This window comes from Nycticebus coucang, chromosome 2 (assembly GCF_027406575.1).
Source record: "Nycticebus coucang isolate mNycCou1 chromosome 2, mNycCou1.pri, whole genome shotgun sequence".
NCBI classification, from domain to species: Eukaryota; Metazoa; Chordata; class Mammalia; order Primates; family Lorisidae; genus Nycticebus; species Nycticebus coucang.
The window spans coordinates 26,816,598-26,836,752 of record NC_069781.1 but is presented as its reverse complement, the minus strand read 5'-3'; the positions used below and the strand labels follow the sequence as shown (position 1 = coordinate 26,836,752).

Below are 20,155 nucleotides of genomic sequence, written 5' to 3'. Positions count from 1 at the left end.
GGAAATAAATCCATTCATTTCTGTCATTAGCCATAGAAACCATCCCTGCCTTTAAGGCTTTCAACGTAGTAGATTCTGTTACGGGGAATCTACTAAAGAACTCACCTGAAATTCAGAAGTGGGCTTGCTGGCACACAACACTGTTCACTGCAACAGTAGCTAAGTGGAATATAGGTCACCTCTAATTATGATAAACTACTAAGAGAAAGACAGGATTCTGATAGTACCCAGTAAGCTTTCAACAACTATTAGAAGGGACTACCCCATATACCAGACAATGGTGATGTCCAGGTGGGGATTGTGGTTACTTTTTTTCTTCTTTATAGCTTTCTTTGGTTTCTACAATGAACACATATAGGTATTACTTTTGTAAGTTAAAAGTTTTTTAACAACCTTCTTAAATCTTCTTTAAAACCAAATGGTACTACTGTCAGATCAGTGATCCCACTCTTAGTCTAAGAAATTACATAGAAAGCTGTTGATGCAATGTTTGGTTTGTTTTTTTTTTTAAATAGCAAGGAAATACGAAATAAAACTAAGTATCAAAAAATAGGACAATGGAGCTGGAACATATTCTTCTTAATAAAGTATCTCAAGAATGGAAGAAAAAGTATCCAATGTACTCAGTACTTTCATGAAATCAATTTATAATTACTCACCCCTTCTTATGAAAGACAAATCAAACTATAGCCCAGGATGAAGGAGGGAAGAGGAAGGGGATGGGAGGGGAGGAGGGAGGTTTGATAGAGGGAGGGTAAATGGTGGGATTACACCTATGAAGCATATCACAAGGGTACAAGTCAAACCTACCAAGTATAGAATACAAATGTCTTAACACAATAATTAAGTAAATGAGGTGAAAGCTATATTAATTAGTCTGATGTAAGCATTCCACAATTGTATAAAAAATCAATACATGGTGCACCACAAATGCATAAATGTATTCATGATCTTTGTGTATATGTCTTAATAAAAAGAAAAAAATAAGACAATGGTTGAATACATAGTTTGACAACTTAAAGGATTATTATCAGGCTATTAAAAATATAATTTAAACTATATTGCCATATACATGTAAAAGCAGGGGTAAAAAATAGTAGGAAAAAACCACAATTTGCTACCTGTAGGTAGACACAGACCATCAACCAGACCATAATGGAAACAGGCCACAAAACTAGCATGATTAAATAAAAAATATATTCATTAAAGAACAACAGATATAAGTGGGTTTGTTTAAATATTGCCATATATGGTTTCAAAAATAATTTAGAAAACATTTAAGAATATGCTAAGCATAAAAAACCTTTAAGTGAGTTGAATAGTTTTAAACACTTTAAGATGTGTTACTGAAAATTTTTTACCCACTGAGTTATTCTGCCATTAAAATGGGATGAAGGAAAAAGGAAGTAGTCTGGCAGGTAAATGACCCTTTACATTTTCTATTTATCAGAATAAGCCCAAAGCAGGGCACTAGCTTCTGCCATGACAGCTACTGGTCTGAGTTAATACTTTTCTTCCTGGTCAAAATTAATGGGAGGTTTTATTAGTCAGTTTAGACTTCTATGTCTAAATACCAAAGATTAGATCACTTAAACAACAGAAATTTATTTTGCCATAGGTCTGGAGGCTGGAAACCAAGGTGATGGTTGGTTTTTGGGAGGGATCTCTCTTGGCTTCTTGCTCTTTGCTCACAAAGCCTTTCCTTGGTGCATGTGTGTTAGAGACAAAGATCTCTGTCTTCCTCTTGTAAGGCCACAAATGCTACTGGATTAGGACCCCACCCTTATTGCTTCATTTAACCATAATTACCTTCTGAAAGTCCAATCTCCAAACCCAGTTCCACAGAGCTTAGGGCTTCAACATATGAATATTGGGGGACCACAACGGCATTTTTAGCAAATGTTAAATATATTTTATAATAAATCTCTTGCAGAAATAATATATTTAGGCATGAAACCTGGCCTAATTCCTGCTCCTAGAAAAACAGTATTCAACAATGTTCCTAATCCCTGAATTAGATGAGAATCGGTGACTCAACGGCTTTCCACTTTAAGGTAGCCAAATACTTTAAAAGAAAATAAGACTTCTTCCCAAATTCATGGTAACAAACCCCTGCTTGAGTGTTGAGAGTCCCTGGAACAAGCAGAGCACTTCAACTGATACTTCAAGTCCACAAAATTAAATTTCTCCTATACCACTTCTAGGGCAATCTGGATGCTTTTTTTGGAATTCTAGGCAGGGCATCAGAGCACTATGTGCCACTTCCTGTTTTGTTTGCCTTGAACCGAACCTAACCCCATGACTCCAACCCCTTCTGACCCAACCTATTTCTAGTCTAGCCTTGGGCAATACCTCTGCCTATTACCTGCCTGAACCCATACCTAGTTTGATCCCAAACTGCCATGCCTATGTGAGCGGCCCCTTGTCCCAAATCAGAAGCCTGGAGTCCTGGATAGTTTACACACAGTAATCAGTTTAAGGAGAAGATATTCAACAGCAAATAAAGGAATGGGAGTTGATGAATCAGTACTAAAACACACTAAGAAAATCCCATTACCTGGACTTCATGAATAAATATTATGAATGAGGAATTAGGTAGAGTTCAGACAAACATAAAAAGTATCGTATCTTTTATCCCTTAATTTCAACAAAAATAAGTACTATAGAATATTCATATCATAATAAAAAATCAGTCTTTCAAATTCACTTTTTTTTTTTTTTTTGAGATAGGGTCTCACTATGTTGCTCAGGCTGGCCTCAAACTCCTGAGCTCAAGCAATCCTCCTGCCTCAGCTTCTTGAGTAGCTGGGAGTACAAGTAAATACCACTAGGCCCAACAAAAACTGAATATTCTGAATTAGAAAAAAATAACATTTTAAGGTATTTGAATCAACAGATTTAATATGCTGATAAGAAAAGCTGAATTTGGGGGGAAATAAGGAGATATTAATCAAATGGTACAACTTTCAGTTATAAAATGAGTAAATTCTGGAAATCTAAGGAGCAGCCTGGTGACTATAGTGAATAATAAAATTGCTAAGAAAGTAGATCTTAAGTGTCCTCACCACAAAAAAAGAAGGTGATGGATCTATTAACTTGATTATGGTAATCATTTCACAAAATATATGCATGTAAAATCCTTACATGTATAACTTAAATAAAATTTGTCAAGTATGCCTCAACAAATCTGGGGGGACTAAAATAAATCTGTTATCAGGTACTTTACATTCCCTTCCACATAAAACCCATGCCCATAAAATATTACTTAGGCTCAGAATAGTCATTGAAACAGAATTTGCCCTTTGTGATTCCTTAGCTCTCTAAATCTCTTTAAAATAACATCACCCTCGTTCAATGGGCTTTTTAAAATGAGGAATATTATATAACTCAGATACCACACACTTTGCCAAAGCCAGCATTCAGCCTAGAAACCTAAGATAATGATTTTTTCCATCGCCATTGAATCTGAAAGTATAAAAAAAATTAATTTCAAGTGTGGTCAAACTACAAACAATAATGCTCAAGTCTTAAAGACCTGCTCAAGAAAATTCCAATCTTTGCCCCCTTCTTCCACCTTGTAAGACGCATTAGCAGCGCTGTCCATCATGAAGTTAGTGCCGCCCCCTGAATCTAACCTCACCAGACAGGAATACCTAGAGTTCTCCCAAGTTTGGCCTGAGCTCGTCTGACTAAAGTAGCTGAAGGGTGGAATCAACTCTTTAAGATTACACAGCCAGAGCAAAGTTGAAAATAGAAAGTATACAGCTGCGGGATGAAAGGACAGGGGGAAGGATTTGTGCAAACTGATCCTAAGTCCTCTATTTTAAGACGAGGACTCCACAGCCTGGAACGCTGGGTGCTGTCAAGGGCCCCAGGGGCAGCAGCAGGAAAACCAGCACTTGAATCACAATCTCCCATCTCCTTTGGTCTCAAACTTAGTTACTTTACGGATTTCTAATTTAAAATATTTCTTTAAAACTCTTCAAGGAGCTTTTAAAAGGGGGGAAATGAACTCTAAAGTCCTACCATGGCAAAAATAAATAAATAAATCCTAGCTCAGCAATAATTTCTACCATTATTTTAAAAATCAATGAGAAGCGGGCGGCGCCTGTAGCTCAAGGAGTAGGGCGCCGGTCCCATATGCCGGAGGTGGCGGGTTCAAACCTAGCCCAGGCCAAAAAAAAAATATATATATATCAATGAGAAGCTACAAAATACTAACCTCATCACCGGCCAACACTTAACTTCAGTGTTCTCACTTCTTAACAAATCATGCATAGTAACTATGCATTGGTAATTACGCCATGTAAGAGTATTTAACCTAAACAAATCAACTTTTCCTAAATATGCATGCACAGCTTCTAACACAGAGAAAGCCTTCAATAAATGCTATGATTACTTTACAATATACTATATCACTGTAATACAAAACTACTTAAACACCTATATCCATCTCCCAGCCCCACCCCCAAAATCTTTTCTATTCCTATCTGACTTTGTCAAATGAAGGGGGAAAAAGTCACAAACAGGAAGGGCCACTAAGTATCACAAAAAATGCCAACTCATCAAAGACCTCCCTCTACCTGTCATGCACTTCCAGCATTCTATTTTTGCTTCCGTTACTCATTTCCTCCATGACTCTGCAATCCACACACACACACACACCCCGGGGATTCCTTCACAGAGTTAACCCATTCTCATTGTGCAGACCTAATCAAATCTTACTTCCCCAGGGAAATCCTGAATCACCCCCCACCAAGTCAGATGACGTTCCCCATTTAATCTCTTTTGCTCTTTACCCCTGCAGCATGTATCACTGTGTGTATTTGCACATCTGGGTTATTATCTGATCAACATCCTCTGTCCACTAGACCCTGTGCTTCATGCCCAGTGAAAATGATGGCTTTACTCACCACTCTATTCCCAGCTGCTAATCCAGTAATTGATAACGTACATAACAAATAGATGTTAAATAACGAATTTATTCCACATAGCATAGCAACAGATAAGATCAGTGTTTCAAACTACAGTTTATGACTAGATCAGTGTTTGCATTTTTTTGAGACACAGTCTCACTATGTCACCCTCGGTAGAGTGCTGTGGCATCATAGCTCACAGCAACCTCAAACTCTTGGGCTTAAGCAATTCTCTTGCCTCAGCCTCCCAAGTAGCTGGGACTACAGGTACCCACCACAACACCCAGCTGTTGTTGTTGTTGTTATTTGAAAGGCCTGGCCTGGCCTGGTTCAAACCCTCCAGCCCAGGTGTATGTAGCCAGCAGAGGTGCAAAGCCCAACCAGTACCTTTTTAATGAAAATGAATGGACTTTAATAGGAAAAAGTAGAAGAGGAAATAAGAGTTTACTGTATGTTATAAATTACATAAAACTATTGCCTCATTCACATATGTATGAACATTTCAAACTATGGTTCATGGACAAAAACATTTGAGAGCCACTGAATTAAATGTCCCAAAATAACTTCTTCCAATTTCCAGTAAAATGCTCAAGAAGGTGCAGAAAAAGGCAAAAATGGGCAATAGTGCTAGAAATACTAGAGAAAAAAGCCAAATTCAAGGCATTATTTCCACTACCCACAAACTACAAAAGATGGGTAAGAAGAATATCCTTGAGCCATATGCACACCTTCTGAACTTCAATAGAACACTCTGATGAATTCAGCAAAAACTAAGTTTAACTCAGAAATGCAGAGCATAGCATTAGATTGAACCATACAAAACTGTCATTTGTATAGGTCATGAGCTGTCAAATACCAGCAATTCCGTATGACTCAACCTATCAATAATAATAGCACAACTAATACATTCAGTGTGCCACCCATTTTAAAAATATTCACTGAGGATTATGTATTTTGTGTGTATGTGTGTGTGTGTGCTGTTTCTCTACAAACAAAAACTGTAGGCTTAGAGACATTATGTCATCTATTTAAGCAAAGCCATACAGCTAAATAGCAAGTGAATGAGGATTTGTAACCCGGAGTTGCCTGGCAAGCCAGTGCTCCTTACAAAAGGCTATAGTATCTTTCACAGCAGGAAACTTACAAATAAGAATGAAGAAATAAGTGAATGTAAAAGTAATGTTTCCTACTGAGAGGCACTTAAAAACAAGACCAAATTAAAGTTTGCTTAAGAGCAAAAATATATGAAACAAAAAGACAACAAAAGTTTAAAATCAGAAGAAGGATAATTTCAGACAAAGAAAAAAAGAAAAAAGAAAAATATGGAGAAAGTTAGTAGCATTAAAAAGTAGAATGAGGTTCCAAATGCATAGAGGATTATTATTTTATACTGATAAATACATAATAAAGGCCTAATAGAAATCTTCATATATTTAATAATAGGCTAATACATATAAATAAGTTGTTATAAAAATTGACAAACACTTATTTGTAGAGACATACTAAGGAACCATTATCAGTTTGTAACAGCTCAAGAAGATGAACAGGGCATAAAGGACATGAATTATATTATGATAGTGGCTGGATTAATACAAATATATGTTGTACTTATCATTTTTAGAAAACCATGCTCTTTTCAAGCATTCAGGAAACAGAAACCCTTAATCCACAAGACATAACTATTGTACAACCCACATTCACTTACCAAAATAAACCCAATAGTCAATGCAAAAGTTTACATGTATAAGTACCTACAATAAAGCAATCTTCAGCTAAATCATACTGAACCCACTCACTAGAAGCATTCCCAGTGAAGACAGGTATTAACAAGAATGTTTACTTCTCCTGCCCTGTTTTAAATTTTACAGTGATTTGTATTGGCACAAATCACAGAATTTAAGTTAGTTCCATTAAAAAAGAAAAAAAAGATTATCACTGTCAGATGGAAAATTTCTCTTCTCTCAATAATGACTAACCCAAAAATAAAAATAAAAATACTATTGATCTCAAAATCATTGAAAATACAGGCTGGGTGCAATGGCTCACACCTGTATTCTAGAACTCTGGAATGCTTAGGCATTTGTAACACAGGGTTATAACACAAGTATTACTTGAGGTTGGGAGTCTGAGACTATTCTGAGCAAGAGCAAGATCCTATCTCTACTAAAAATAGAAAAACATGTTGTATGCATGTAGTCCCAGGTACTCAGGAGGCTGAGGCAGGAGGATTGCTTGAGCCCTAGAGTTTAAGGTTGCAGTGAGGCATGATGATGCCAGGGCAACAGAGCAAGACTTTGTCTCAAAAAAATAAAATAAAACATATATGAGTGGCCATAAAGTTAATGTGCAATTTAAACAATTGTAACTGTATCTATCGCTATATATCAAAATGCCAACAACACTGATAAATTTCTATACTTACAAAATTTCAACTCAAGAAGCAGCGCCCATAGCCCATAGGTAGAGTGCTGGCCACATACACCCAGGCTAGCGGGTTCAAACCTGGCCCAGGCCAGCTAAACAATAATGACATAGCGGGCGTTGTGGCAGGCGCCCTTAGTCCCAGCTACTTGGGAGGCTGACACAAGAGAATCGCTTAAGCCCAAGAATTTGAGGTTGCTGTGAGCTGTGATGCCATAGCATTCTACTCGGAGAGAGAACTTGAGACTATCTCAAAAAAAAAATCCTCATCCTCATCAAAGAAGACTTCAGAAGTATGATGGGGAAGAAAATATCCAGGTAAATGTAGTGATTAGAGAAGGACTCACCAGGAAGTTGACCTGAGTTAAGACACAAAAATGGTGAGAGGGCAAGCATCTGGCTACATGGGGAAAACACCCCAGGCAGAGGGACAGCTGATGGCCAAGTCCAGGAAACCACACTCCACTATGTGGATAAGTTCACACTTGGACATGAGCACTGAAAGACAGGCAGGGAAGCACAAGCCTCCAAAGAGACTAAAAGCAGCAAGCAGAAAAAGAGAATGATTAATTATATATGATACATATTAAATAGTGTGACTATGTAGTCATTAGAAATTAAAAATGAAAGCCTTTAATGGCTTGTATTCATACTCATCACACAAAGCAGAATGCAATTAAATATTCAGGAAGAGCAAATATCTGAAGGACTACAAGAAAGTGTCTCAAAGTGGAATAAGAAAGTTGTTCTTAAGTGATGGAACTACACATGAACCGCTTGTGCGTTTCCAAATCGTCAAAAATGAACAGGCACTGTTTTTGCTGTCAGATGGATAATGACTAGAATTTTCAATAATCATAATGGCTTAGAAAGAATAAAATAAGAATAAATTTCTCTTTGTTCTGTTTTGCATGCAAGAAGGCATACCAATATAATTATCAGAAATTGGTAAATAATTTCTTAAGTAGAAAAGATTTTCTTAAGCCAGATTAAGAACAAAGTTGTACTGGACGCTACTTTTTTACCTTAGTAATTGCTTAATCAGGCAACTAACTAAAGCTTAAAATTACTTGACCAGGCTTTAAAAACCTCCAGGACAAACCTGTTGGAGTTATTCCAAATATAGTCTTTAGCCTACTAGGATTTCTAAAGTTCTTCTGAGAAACCTGTGTGTCTTTAATTGTAGTAAGAACAAAATGGCACTGCTGTTAGTCACACAGTAAATTAAAACGACTTCTCTGAGTCCCCAAATCACTACCAGTCTTCCAATTATTTTAAGGACTCTTTTTTTTCCAGATAATAGTAGCTACAACAAACTGTTTCAGATATTTGACTCCAAAGGAACATTATTCTGAAATGCATGCCACGTCCTTTCTGTCACCCCAGAACCACATCAATAGAAGCCACAGTAGATGCCCAATGGGTGTCTGACGGTCCATAAAACTACTGTACTATGCTAAGGAAAAATAATCTAAAGAATCAAAATATGTTTTATGCCTGTTAAAATACTGAGGATGTCACTCTTCTCACTCTAAAAGTTCTCTCCAGCTGATCACATCAATTCCACCGGCATTTATTTCAACATGTAACAATTATTCCTGAATATTGCAAGCTCTGACTTCTCACCTAAACTCCAAACTCAAATTCCTACTACCAGCTGAGAATATCCATCAGCTTGGTTTTAGACATTCAAAAGCTGACAAACCTCACTGCGACAATCCATACTCTCATGTCCCTCTGATAAGGACAGTGCATGCCCTTTTTTGCCTCCAAGTCTCTGACACCCTTCTTATACTACCTCTACACACCACCACTTCAAGACTAGCCCCCACACACCACCACTCCCTGCTAACTGTAAATTCCAGGCACTCTTCCCCAAGCCTGTCACTCACAGGTAGCACCTTGGGCCTTCCTTACTACTTTTCTGCAAAGCAGAAATTTGCCCATTGAGGCCAGCATCCTGCTGCAAACCATTCCTCTCCTCCCAGAGGGACTTACCCTCGCCTTCCTCAGATATGCAGAAGCTTTGTCTAAACCGGGGTTTACAGTATTTATCACTGTCTGCCTGATCTTAGTTGTTTTTCTCCACGTCACTCCATATTTATGAGCTCCTTGAGAGCAGTGACCATACTTTTGGTTGGTTTGTTTTTTATTTTAGTGTCCTCAGCCAAGCATAAAGATACAGAAATGCTCCACAATTTTGGTTGCAACCACAGAACAGATTCTGCTGAATTTGGAAAAGTCAGCCATGCCACCCTAGCCTTTGAACCTTTACACCCCTATGTCTCCTCAGAAAGTAAAGCAAGCAGTTCTCTGGGGAACCACAACACATAGTGGGTACGGAATGACTTGACAATAGCCCTTCTCCCAGCAAATCATAGTCTAAGAAGGCAAAGCAGCCCCTTAACAAAAAACAATTCTGTTTCAGCTGTTTCACTCCCTTAGCAAGAACACACTATCTTTATTATCTGCTGATTACAGCCTTCTAAAGGGGAAGGGGGTCCATGTTTAATACTCTCACAATGAATCCTGCCTATAATGCCTAACCCCATCTATCTTCTCTGCTCCACCAGGGGTTGATAGGCCTTCCTCCACCGGGCGTCTTCCACCTAACAAAAGGCTCACAGATTCCAAACTCAGCTCCTCCAGGCCCCTCCTCCCCTCGCCTGAGACACAGATGAAGCAGAGCCCTTGTGGAAATATTCCCCGCAATGATATTTGTTGTGTTGGTTGTCACACAGCTGGAAATAGTTTTCTTTCTGTTGCAGTTTTTGGCTGGGGCCGGGTTTGAACCCGCCACTTCCAGTATATGGGGCCGGCACCCTACTCCTGAGCCACAGGCGCCACCCTGGAAATAGTTTTCTTGTTCCTCATTAGTAACAGACACTCATATCACTCTAACAAGAATCCCTAATTGAGCAACATCAAGCGGCACTGATTGAAAAGACCACTCAGGCCCTTCTGTGTTCAAACTTCACATGCTTCATAACAGCCTCCAGTATATGCTCTCTAAAGCAAAACGGAACACAGACAGAGACACAGGCAAACATGTATGTGTATATATGTAAACACACCCACACACAGAAATATCCATAAGAACATCCATAAACATCCACATACATTTCTGTAGGTTTGTATGAGTAAAAAAAAACAAGTTTGGAAGGCTGTGTAACAACTGATGACAAAGAAAGGGATTATACCAGATGAGTAAGATTGAAAAGGCACTTGGACACATCTATGGTGTTCTTATTTTATTTATTTTTTTAGTCTCACTTTGTCACCCTTGATAGTGCCATGGCATCACAGCTAACAGCAACCTCTAACTCTTAGGTTCAATTGATTCTCTTTCCTCAGCCTCCCAAGTAGCTAGGACTACAGGCACCTACCACAACGCCCAGCTATTTTTTAGAGAGAGGGTCTTGTCAAGCAATTCACCTGCCTTGCCCTCCTGGAGTGTTAGGATTATAGGCATGAAGCACGGGGTTTTTATAAATGAACACAGCTCCCTCAGCCTTCTGAATGGAAGGCTTTCTACCTGTTCGTATCCCTGAGTGACCTCAACATGATAATAAGTGAAATGCATTAACAAAGCAAAGCACCATGGCTCGGCGCCTGTAGCACTGGGGTTATGACATCAGCCACATACACTGAGGGGAGTGAGTTTGAACCCATCCCAGGCCAGCTAAACAACAATGATGACAACTGCAAGGGCAAAAATATAGCCGGGCATTGTGGCAGGCACCTGTAGTCCCAGCTACTTGGGAGGGTGGGGCAGGAGAATCACTTAAGCCCAAGAGTTTGAGGTTGCAGTGAGCTGTGATGCCACCGCACTCTACCAAGGGTGACATAGTAAGACTGTCTCAAAAAAATAAATAAATAAAACACCATGATAGCGTGACCTCAAAATAAGTCTAACCTCCCACAAACACCAGATTTGGATAAGTCTAAAAAAGCAAGCCATAAACTGAATGTAGAAGCTCAAACCCAAGTTGGATTAAAAGAACATCCAAATATTAATTGGAAGCAATTCAGGTATATAGGTAAAACAAAGCTATGTCTGTCTCTAGACTTTACAACTAACAGGTAAATCTGAGTAAAACATTTCAAGTTTACAAAACAAAGCTGAGGATAGTAGGTCTCCTTTCCTAAGAAGGAAAAGCTGGCCAAGCATGTGGCTCATACCTGTAATCCTACCACTCTGGGAAGCTGAGGAGGATTGATTGCTTGAGGTCATGAGTTCAAGACCAGCCTGAGCAAGAGGGAGACCTCGTCTCTAAAAACTAAAGCCAGCCGTTGTGGCAAATGCCTATAATCCCAGCCGTTGTGGCAAATGCCTATAATCCCAGCTACTTGGGAGGCCGAGGCAAAAGGATCACTTGGGCCCAAGAGTTTGAGGTTGCTGTAAGCGATGATGCTACAGCACTCCACTGAGGGCAACAAAGTAAGACTCCATTTCAAAAAAAAAAAAAAGAAAAGAAAAGCTAATTGACCTAAAAGCATTATGACTACTTTGAAAAAAAAGTTCCTAAAACTGAAGAACTCAACAGACATACCCCTAGATTGGAAGGCATGCCTGAAAAACTAATATTAACATAAGCTGCATGAGAGAAGGAACCATACCCACTATTTTCCCTGTACCTAGTGGGTACTGAACAAACGCCTAGTGAATGCAGAATGATCTAAAGGATTAAATTAAGGAACACACAGTAAATAAAAACTACAATTAGCAACCAGATAATATCAATTCTAACTCTTATTTTATAGACATAAAAAGAGAGGCACTTTGTCTTACCCAGCAATAGCAAAACTAGAAATACAAAGCCCCTTGATCCCCTTTTTCCTCCACCAGGCTTGGTGTATCTCCTAGGGTCCTTCCAGATCTAATCTTCCAGGAGCCTTTCCTAGACCATACCCACCCATACCTCACTTCTGAAGGTCTTTGGGGTTTATGTCTTTCATAACACATGTTGTGCTGAATTGTAATTATCTGTCAGTAGGTCTGTAAGCTCCTCCTGGAGGGTAGGAATCCTGCCTCATTCGCACCTGCCATTAGTGACAATCCCTGCTCTATAGCAGGCAGTCAATTAATTGCTCCTGGAGTGGAACAGAACTTATTTCCTCTGCCTCTGAACCACTTTTCCCTCCAAAATACCAGGAACATCCTTCAATTAGGGCAGAATTTCAGAATGGAGGTGATTAGGGATTACTCAAGGAGAATCACATGGACGTAGGGAAAGAAAATTGAATACAGTAGATTGACATGAAGTCAAACTGAGAATATTGTTTTGACATTTAAGGTAATAAATAGGGCTCTAGTGAAGTGGCTCAGTACTTTGGGTGGCTGAGGCAGGAAGATGGCTTGAGGCCAATTGCTAGAGACCAACCTGGCCAATACAGTGAGAGCCTGTAACTATAAAAAAAATTTTTTAATTAGCTGGGTGTGGTGGCATGCACCCATAGCCCTAGCTACTTGGGAGGGTGAAGCAGAAAGACTGCTTGTGCCCAGGGATTCAAAGTTACAATAAGCTGTGATCGCACCAGTGCACTCAGGCCTGCACAACAGAGCAAGACCCAACTCAAAAATGAATAAAAGGAAACTTGCTAAGAAAGGAATGGTTCACAGTTGCAGTCTCTAATGGCCTTAATGAAGAAAATTTCCTTTAATGGTTACAACCTTGAAAATTCCTCCCTAAAATAACCCATGGTCAGGTGTTATTTGTCAAACTTTCTCTTTTAGTGAAAAAGGCTTGTTTTCTCTTTTCTTTATATAGCAAACTCAGCCTGATCTACCTCATCTAGGCTTAGTTTATGCTTGTGTTCACACTGTGACTAAAGTGATTAAATTAAGGGTATGCCCCATCATAATATCAGTTTTTTGCAAATAGTATCAGCATAAAAATAAATTATAACCTAAATACCTGACTGTAGTGAAATAGTCTTCTTTCCTTTCTGGAAAAAAGAAATTCGAATTTTACATGAACTGCAGGGTTAAAGCTTCGGTGACAGAACAAAGGTGCAAGGAGTAAGACCATTTCCTTTGGTCCACCTCAACAAGTCAATAACAGCAACAATACTACTTTGAAATAATACTAACCTGCTTTTAAAAATGCCAGGGAATTTAATTAAAATCACCACCACCACCATCTCTGCTTCCTCCCCAACAAAAATGTGTCCTAAGAAATAAAGTATACTAAGTAAGGGTTCCTTCAACATAGCTAACTTATTAAGCAGGCCAAACTCTGCAAGTTCCTCTGCAGAAGATAAACTGGTGAGAGAATTGTCCATGCAAATTGTATTCAGAAGATAATTGGAAGAGATTAAGTTAGCTTCTTTTCACTATCTGTCTCCTGGTTATCTAGCATCTCCAGATTCAAGGGCAATTGAAAGACACCCAAATCAGCCCCACCTTCCATATGCACTGAAAACCTACCCACTCCCACCTGTGACACCGAGGGACAGGGGCGTGAGCTGTGGAACACCTCACCCAGATAGAGCCCACAGAGCTCCTTCCTATTTGAGTCAGAATCCAACTAAACACTTCAGCTTTGGGGATTTGAAAAATAACAATAAAAAGTAGTAGTTGACCAGAAGAAAAATTAAAAGTTCTTATAGAGCAGCGGTTCTTAACCTGTGGGGGGTTGAGACCCCTTTGTTCAATTTGTAACAAGTGGCAATTAGGAAGGTTAAGAACCACTGTTATGGAGGTATTATTGTACTGGACTGAGCAAGCTACCTCTATTAGAGGTTAAAAGTATTCTCGGGTTGTGTCGGCCCTCACTGCAGCACCCAGGCTATTACTACCCTCTCCCTCGCTACTCCCACCAACCTTCCCTCCTATCATTTATAAGGCATTAACCCCATTTTCAAACTAATAATATTTCTTTTCTTCTGGGCTGCAAATGTTCTAACCACTGTGGCTAAGTACCATGTATAATATAAACAGGGTCAAGAATGCCAGCTGCCAGAAGAGAGCTGTGTTTAAATTAGCATTAACCAACAAGCTCTTCCCTAAACAGAGACACACAGACAGACAATGTTTTCCAGGTCTGCAGAATGATTTTAACCCACACATTCAAAAGGCCCCAAAAGATCCAGATATGATACAAAGGCATCATTTTTACTAAATTAAGAGTCTCAAAAACACAAAGAGCACTATCAATTTGGGAAGAATAGGGCGGAGGAAACCAAATGTTAGTTTATTCTGAAGCCTTTATATAATCTGGATAAACTGGCAACAGTGTCCTACAACTTCATAGCCTCGAGTTACTGTGGAATGTAAGAGAGTAAGAATCACTGCACCCCTCATTTGGCCCGAATATGGGTTACTCAGAACCTTCCTGCATCTCCTGCATCTTGGGGTTTAAATACTTCCTCCTCCCTTTCCCTTCCCCAGGTAGCACAACTCCTTAAAATAACACCCAAGGTCCCCGTAATTTGCCACCTAGTAACTTTCCAGCCTTCATCACCTAGGACTCCATATCCATCCTCACTCACCCACCATTCATCTTTCAAGAGACACATCATTCTTCAAGCCCTGTGAAGTTTTCTCCACAGTTAAATTTAATTCTCCATTTCCTGGCAGGCCAAGGGTCTTGAGTTATGCAATACAGCATATATATATATATATACACACACACACACATATATACATACACATATATATTCACACATGTAATTTTTTTTTCAAATGCAACTTTTCCTCTTCAATCGTTGCTCTTGCTGGAGTTTCCTTGTCACCTCCTTGTATCTACCACATGAAAACAATTTAATAATTGTTGAATTAAAATTTCCTTCTCCCAACTTTCTAAGACAGCTGTAGTAGTTTTCTGCAAAATATTTATTTAAATATAACAATAACACCATCAAAACTTTGGGGGTAACAGGATATGTAAAAATAAGAAACTAAACAGCAGTCTGATGTTAACAAGGCCACAGCACTTTTCAGACTCTAAACCAAGAGCTTATGCTTGAGTTTTTTATTACATCACACTTCACTTACAAATAAATCATATTCCTCAATGGTGTATGCATATTGATAGCAAAACAAAAAAAATTGGAGGATAGGCCACATATGAAGCACAGACATCATTTTCTAATGAAAATGATACAGTGTATTCCGCCCAGATTGCAACTTTCCTCACTAGTGTTTGAAATGATTCTTGGCCCTAACTATGACTAATTTCAGACTGAATGTGATGGTGCATTAGAAGACTCAGCAAGTGAGCTTTTTACTTTCTATGTTCCCATAAAGTCAGTATAAAACAGATTCAATAAAACCTTGCAAAGTCTAAGGTATAACTTTAAAAAAAAAAAAAAGCAAATTACTCTTTAGAAAATACTAGCTTTGAACGAAAACAGGAGTTTTGAAAGGGACTTACATTCCCACCTCTGTAATTTCTTCGCATCACTCTCAGGGATGCTGAAATCCATCCTGAGTGCTCACAGCCCTGGGCAGCAGCCATTCCCCAGAGAGGCCATGATGCTCATGGGAAGCCCATGGGTGACACCAAGTAGAGGTCCGACTCCCAGGATCACCTTGACTTTACCTTAGCTTGTGAACTAAGCCGACTCGCAAGCTTTAAATAATAAGAGTAACAGAAGACTGACGGGAGCAGGGATTATCGATACCCTCAAGGAGAAGGAAAGAAAAAAATAGAGGAAATCAGCTCCCAGCTACAGGTTTTCTCCCCTGCAGACCATCCCCTGTGCTGGGTTTCTTCCATCTTCTCGGCCTTCCTGACCTCTCACTTCCCTTTACTCCCTTCCTACTGTTCTAACAGGCGATTACCACCCACCCTTTTCTAGTTGCTTCTGGAGCTGGAAGCAACAGCAAAGATGCATCAAGCGCCTTCCATTTTCCACTGAGGACTCTGAGCTGACCGGACCGGCTAAGGTCGTGCCGCTAGGGGACGCGGTGTGCGTGCGGGCTCGGATCGGGACAACCGAGGTGCCGTCCAGCCTCACGCTACCTCCTCCCCTGGTACTTGGCGTCTTTCTGCTCGAATTAAGTGGCATCGAGAAAAATGTAGCCATAAGACACTTAAAAAGCAGGTCATTATTCATAATTTTGCATTTGGAACAATCATGCTCACTCCCATCCTGTCTTGGCGAGGTAACGAGGTGGCATTATGTGTCTGTGTGCGCTGGCGTGTGTTTTAAGCTCAATGTGTTTGATTCAAACAGCCGTGAGTCTAATATACACCCTTTTTTGGGGACTCCCTCTTTTATCTGACAAGGAAAGAAATTCTTACAAGAATTTAGAATTTTCCGAATGCAGAGCCTCCCTTTAGCCAGAATTTCGGGCTTTAAATCACAAGTCTCGGGGTTCACAGTTATGCTTACTGAGCAAACGACACTTAAGCAAATAGGTGAAAAAACACACTGTAGAGCCTGAAGGAATAGGGGATTGTGCTCTCATAACCAGTTAACGCTTTCAATACTTGTGTTTATGAATACGCATCGATTCCAATGGGAAGCAACGCATTCATAGTGAAAGACAGGACCCAAATTTACCATAAAGCCACAGATTTCAACCAAAAGGAAAAGAAACGGGAGCACCAGCAGAGAACAATCTCAGTCCCCAGACAGGAGGTAGCAACAAGTCCTGAACGCCTACGCTCTTAACATACCAAAGGCCAAATGGCAGCAAAGAAAAACAAGATTAAACTTTAAATCCATTCACAACAAACCAGTCCTACACAAGCCGAAGGAGCCTGTCGATTTCAAAACCATCAACTCAGATCCAGGTCCCTCCCTCGCCTTCCCATCCCCAGCTACTTGCAAAGCATGTTTGTTGGGCGGTTGGACAGAAACTTGAGTTGAAAGTCCTCAGCTCCAGAGGGTCGTAGCGGGAGTCTGCGCCTTGGCAGCTTCACTCTGCAGGGCGCCGGGACCCCCGTTCCCCGTCGTCCACGTCCCCCGGAACGCGGCTTTCGGGGAATCTCCAGGGCCCCTAACGTCCCGGCGCCCTCACCCCGACCCAGGTAACTGCAGGCCACGTACGTGTCACTTGGGCCGGTCTCGGCCGCAGACCTGGCCGGGGGACAGGAGAGCCGGCGTCCCCGGAGGCTGCAGCAACTTCACTCCCGGGGCTCGGTCAACCGGTCGGTAAGGGAGGCCCGGAGAGTCTCGCCTCCTGCAGGCCGGTTCGCGTGTACGCACACCCACCCACCCACCCACACCGCACGGGGAGCGCGCGCTCTCACTCACTCACACACATGCACACGCACAGCCACAAAGCCCGTCCGCTGCGGGACCGGGAGAGCCGAGCGCGCCGCTGGGCTGCGCAGCGGTCCCCTCGGCCGCTGGCTGCTCGCCCGGGGGGCGCCGTCCCCGCCCCGCGCCGCGTCCGCCCCTTACCTGCGCCGTCTCCCGCCGCGCGTCCCGCTCCCGCCGCCCCCGGGCCGGCTTCAGGCCGCTCGGCCAGTCTCGGCGGCCCCCGCCCCGCCGCCAGCCGAGCCCGGCCCTCCGCCCGCCCCTCGGCAGTCGCCCAGAGCGGGGCCGCCCCCTGCGCCCACCCCGCCGGGGGCCAGTGCTCCGCCAGGAGGCCGGCTAGGGCAGCGCGACACCCGGCCCGAGCTGCACGAGATCGGGGCAGCGCTCCGCAGCGGGGCAGGGCAGTCGCAACTCCGGAGTGTCCAGCCGCCGCTCGGCCCCTAGGGTCCGGGCTTTGGCGCGCTGAGGAGGAGGGGGCACGGGGGGAGGGCCGAGGAGCGGCGCCGACGCCAGCCTCCTTTCTTCCTCCGCCTCCTTTCTTTCCTGCTTGCTCCACGTAGCCCAAGTCAGCAGCTCCCGCACCCGCGGGCTCCCCCCGCCCCTCTGGTCCCCTCACCAGGTGTGGCGCCCCCTGCGCCCGTGCCCTCGGCGCTCCCCTCCCCCTTTCATTGGCTGAACTTCCCGCCGCTGCCGCGCGAGCTGAGGGCGTGGGGTGGTCGCCTAAGCTTTCCATTCATTATCTTACCAACTCTCCCCGCCCCAGAAGCCACACACGAGCGGCTGGAGATCCGTGACCGCCCGCCAGTGCGGGATCCCACCCCACCCCCTCCTGCGCTCACCCCAGCGCCCCTACAGCTCGCCGGACTCCGCGGGGCGCCCCTGCACATTGCATTTTCATTTTGCTGCTCTCCTCTTCCCACTTGAAAAGCTCTGGAAAACATCTCGGAGCCCACAGTCCCTTGAAGTATGGCCTCTTGTCTTTCGTAGTTCAGTTTCTAAACTTTCCCGAAGGCGCAGTTTCTCTCAGCGCCGCCCCTAACTGGAGGCTGCAAAGGACGTGGAGTCGACTTTGCTCCTAGAAAGGTGTTTAAGTTTCTATGACTGATTTTTGGACTGACTGGATCCGCAGACCAAAGCAAGAGTGACTTCTCTGTTCCCCTCCGTCTCCATACCCATGATTATAAATTTCTCTTCCGCTTTCCCACTGTATCTTTGCAAGTGCAAACTATCAATTTTAGTAAGAGTAATTAAGGGCGGGGACCGTACACCTGGAGGTGTGGGAGGGCGCCGCGGGGACTAAGGCCTGGGTTGGTTCTCTCCAGGGAGTGGCAGCCTCAGAGATTCGCCCTGGTCCTGTAACAACGCGCGCTCCAAGGGGGCTTTCCAGCCACGCCACTCCACTCCACCCATCCACCTCCCACCTTGACTTCCCAGGATTTTCAGACTAATCAGAATTCTCTGCCTCTTGCACCACCGCTAAGGACACCGCATATCAAAAAGTAGCTGTTTGAAAGTAAAAGCTTTGTGAGCTGTCGCCTTGAAATGGCACCCAGGACAGGACGATAGCAGTACTCAGGCAAGGGGACGCGACAGGATTGATAGAACTCCATCTGCGAGGGAGGGCTGCGTTGGTGGTGGTAACCCGGTAAGCTCCGGCTTTGCGGAAGGGAAAGGTCATTGTAAACCGCGGTGGGCGGGGAGGGCAAGTTCAGCCTGTGGTAAATTATGTTCTGAAGGGACCAGAATGGTCTCCCGCCAGGGACTGCCTGGCCAACTTCGTGCGGTTTTCACAGGATGAGCAAGGCTGAGCACTGATGGCCGTAATTAATTTCCTTTTAAAAACATTCATTCAATCCCTTTTTAAAATCAAGTTGAAATGACTCTGCTTTCTTTCCTTTCCTATCATTGTGATTTAAAATGTGAAAAAAATGGATTTTAATATAGGCCAATGTGTTCATGCACAACGTTGATATGTTCATGTACACAAGAAAGGCTGTATATACACATATGAACATAAAACTATTCTTATCTCACAAATAATGATAAGAGTTGATCTTAAACCGTAAGAAATATTGAATAGGAATGAATAGGAAAATGCCCATGACAAAATCTAAGTATAAAAAGTAAAGATGGGTAAGAAAAGAATATATTTGAAAGGGCCTTACATATATTTTTAACCATAGCTATACTCCATTCAGAAAAAAAAATCAAAAGATTGAGGCATACAAAATGAGTTAAAATTTACTGGTGCTGAGGCCAAAATTATATTACAAATTAAAATGCTGTTATATGCCAAAAAAAAGAAAAAAAATTACTCAGTAGCTAATTTTTCTGTCTCTTTCTTACTATACACGCTACTTACCGTTAAGTTTCTCCATAATTATTAATTTTAAATTAGAAAAATAATTTTAAATAAGAAAATTTTTAAATTAGAAAAATAATTTTAAATAAGAAAATTTTAAAATTACGTATTTCCATGTGGAAATCAGAGGCAAAGTACAAAGGACTGTCTCACCTACACTCAGCTTGAATATTTTTAATAAATTGATTTTCTTTTTAGGGAATGCAGTTGCTTCTGCTTAGCTACATATTAAATACCATGT

The 20,155-nt window shown here is 41.8% G+C and overlaps 1 protein-coding gene across 5 annotated transcripts in view; it reads right to left on the bottom strand.

Moving 5' to 3' along the window:
- LPAR1 (lysophosphatidic acid receptor 1) overlaps window positions 1-18,544 on the bottom strand; it is a 187,720-nt gene extending 169,176 nt beyond the window's left edge. The window contains exon 1 of one of the 5 annotated variants that reach the window (XM_053566033.1): window positions 18,392-18,544. The gene's annotated coding sequence lies outside the window, so the exon portion shown is untranslated. Of the gene's footprint in view, window positions 1-15,715; window positions 16,013-17,339; window positions 17,483-17,550; window positions 17,572-17,696; window positions 17,970-18,391 lie in introns of those variants that run through there. The other 4 variants (XM_053566052.1, XM_053566058.1, XM_053566024.1 and 1 more) reach the window with 4 other exon arrangements.
- Between the last annotated feature and the right edge of the window lie 1,611 nt (window positions 18,545-20,155).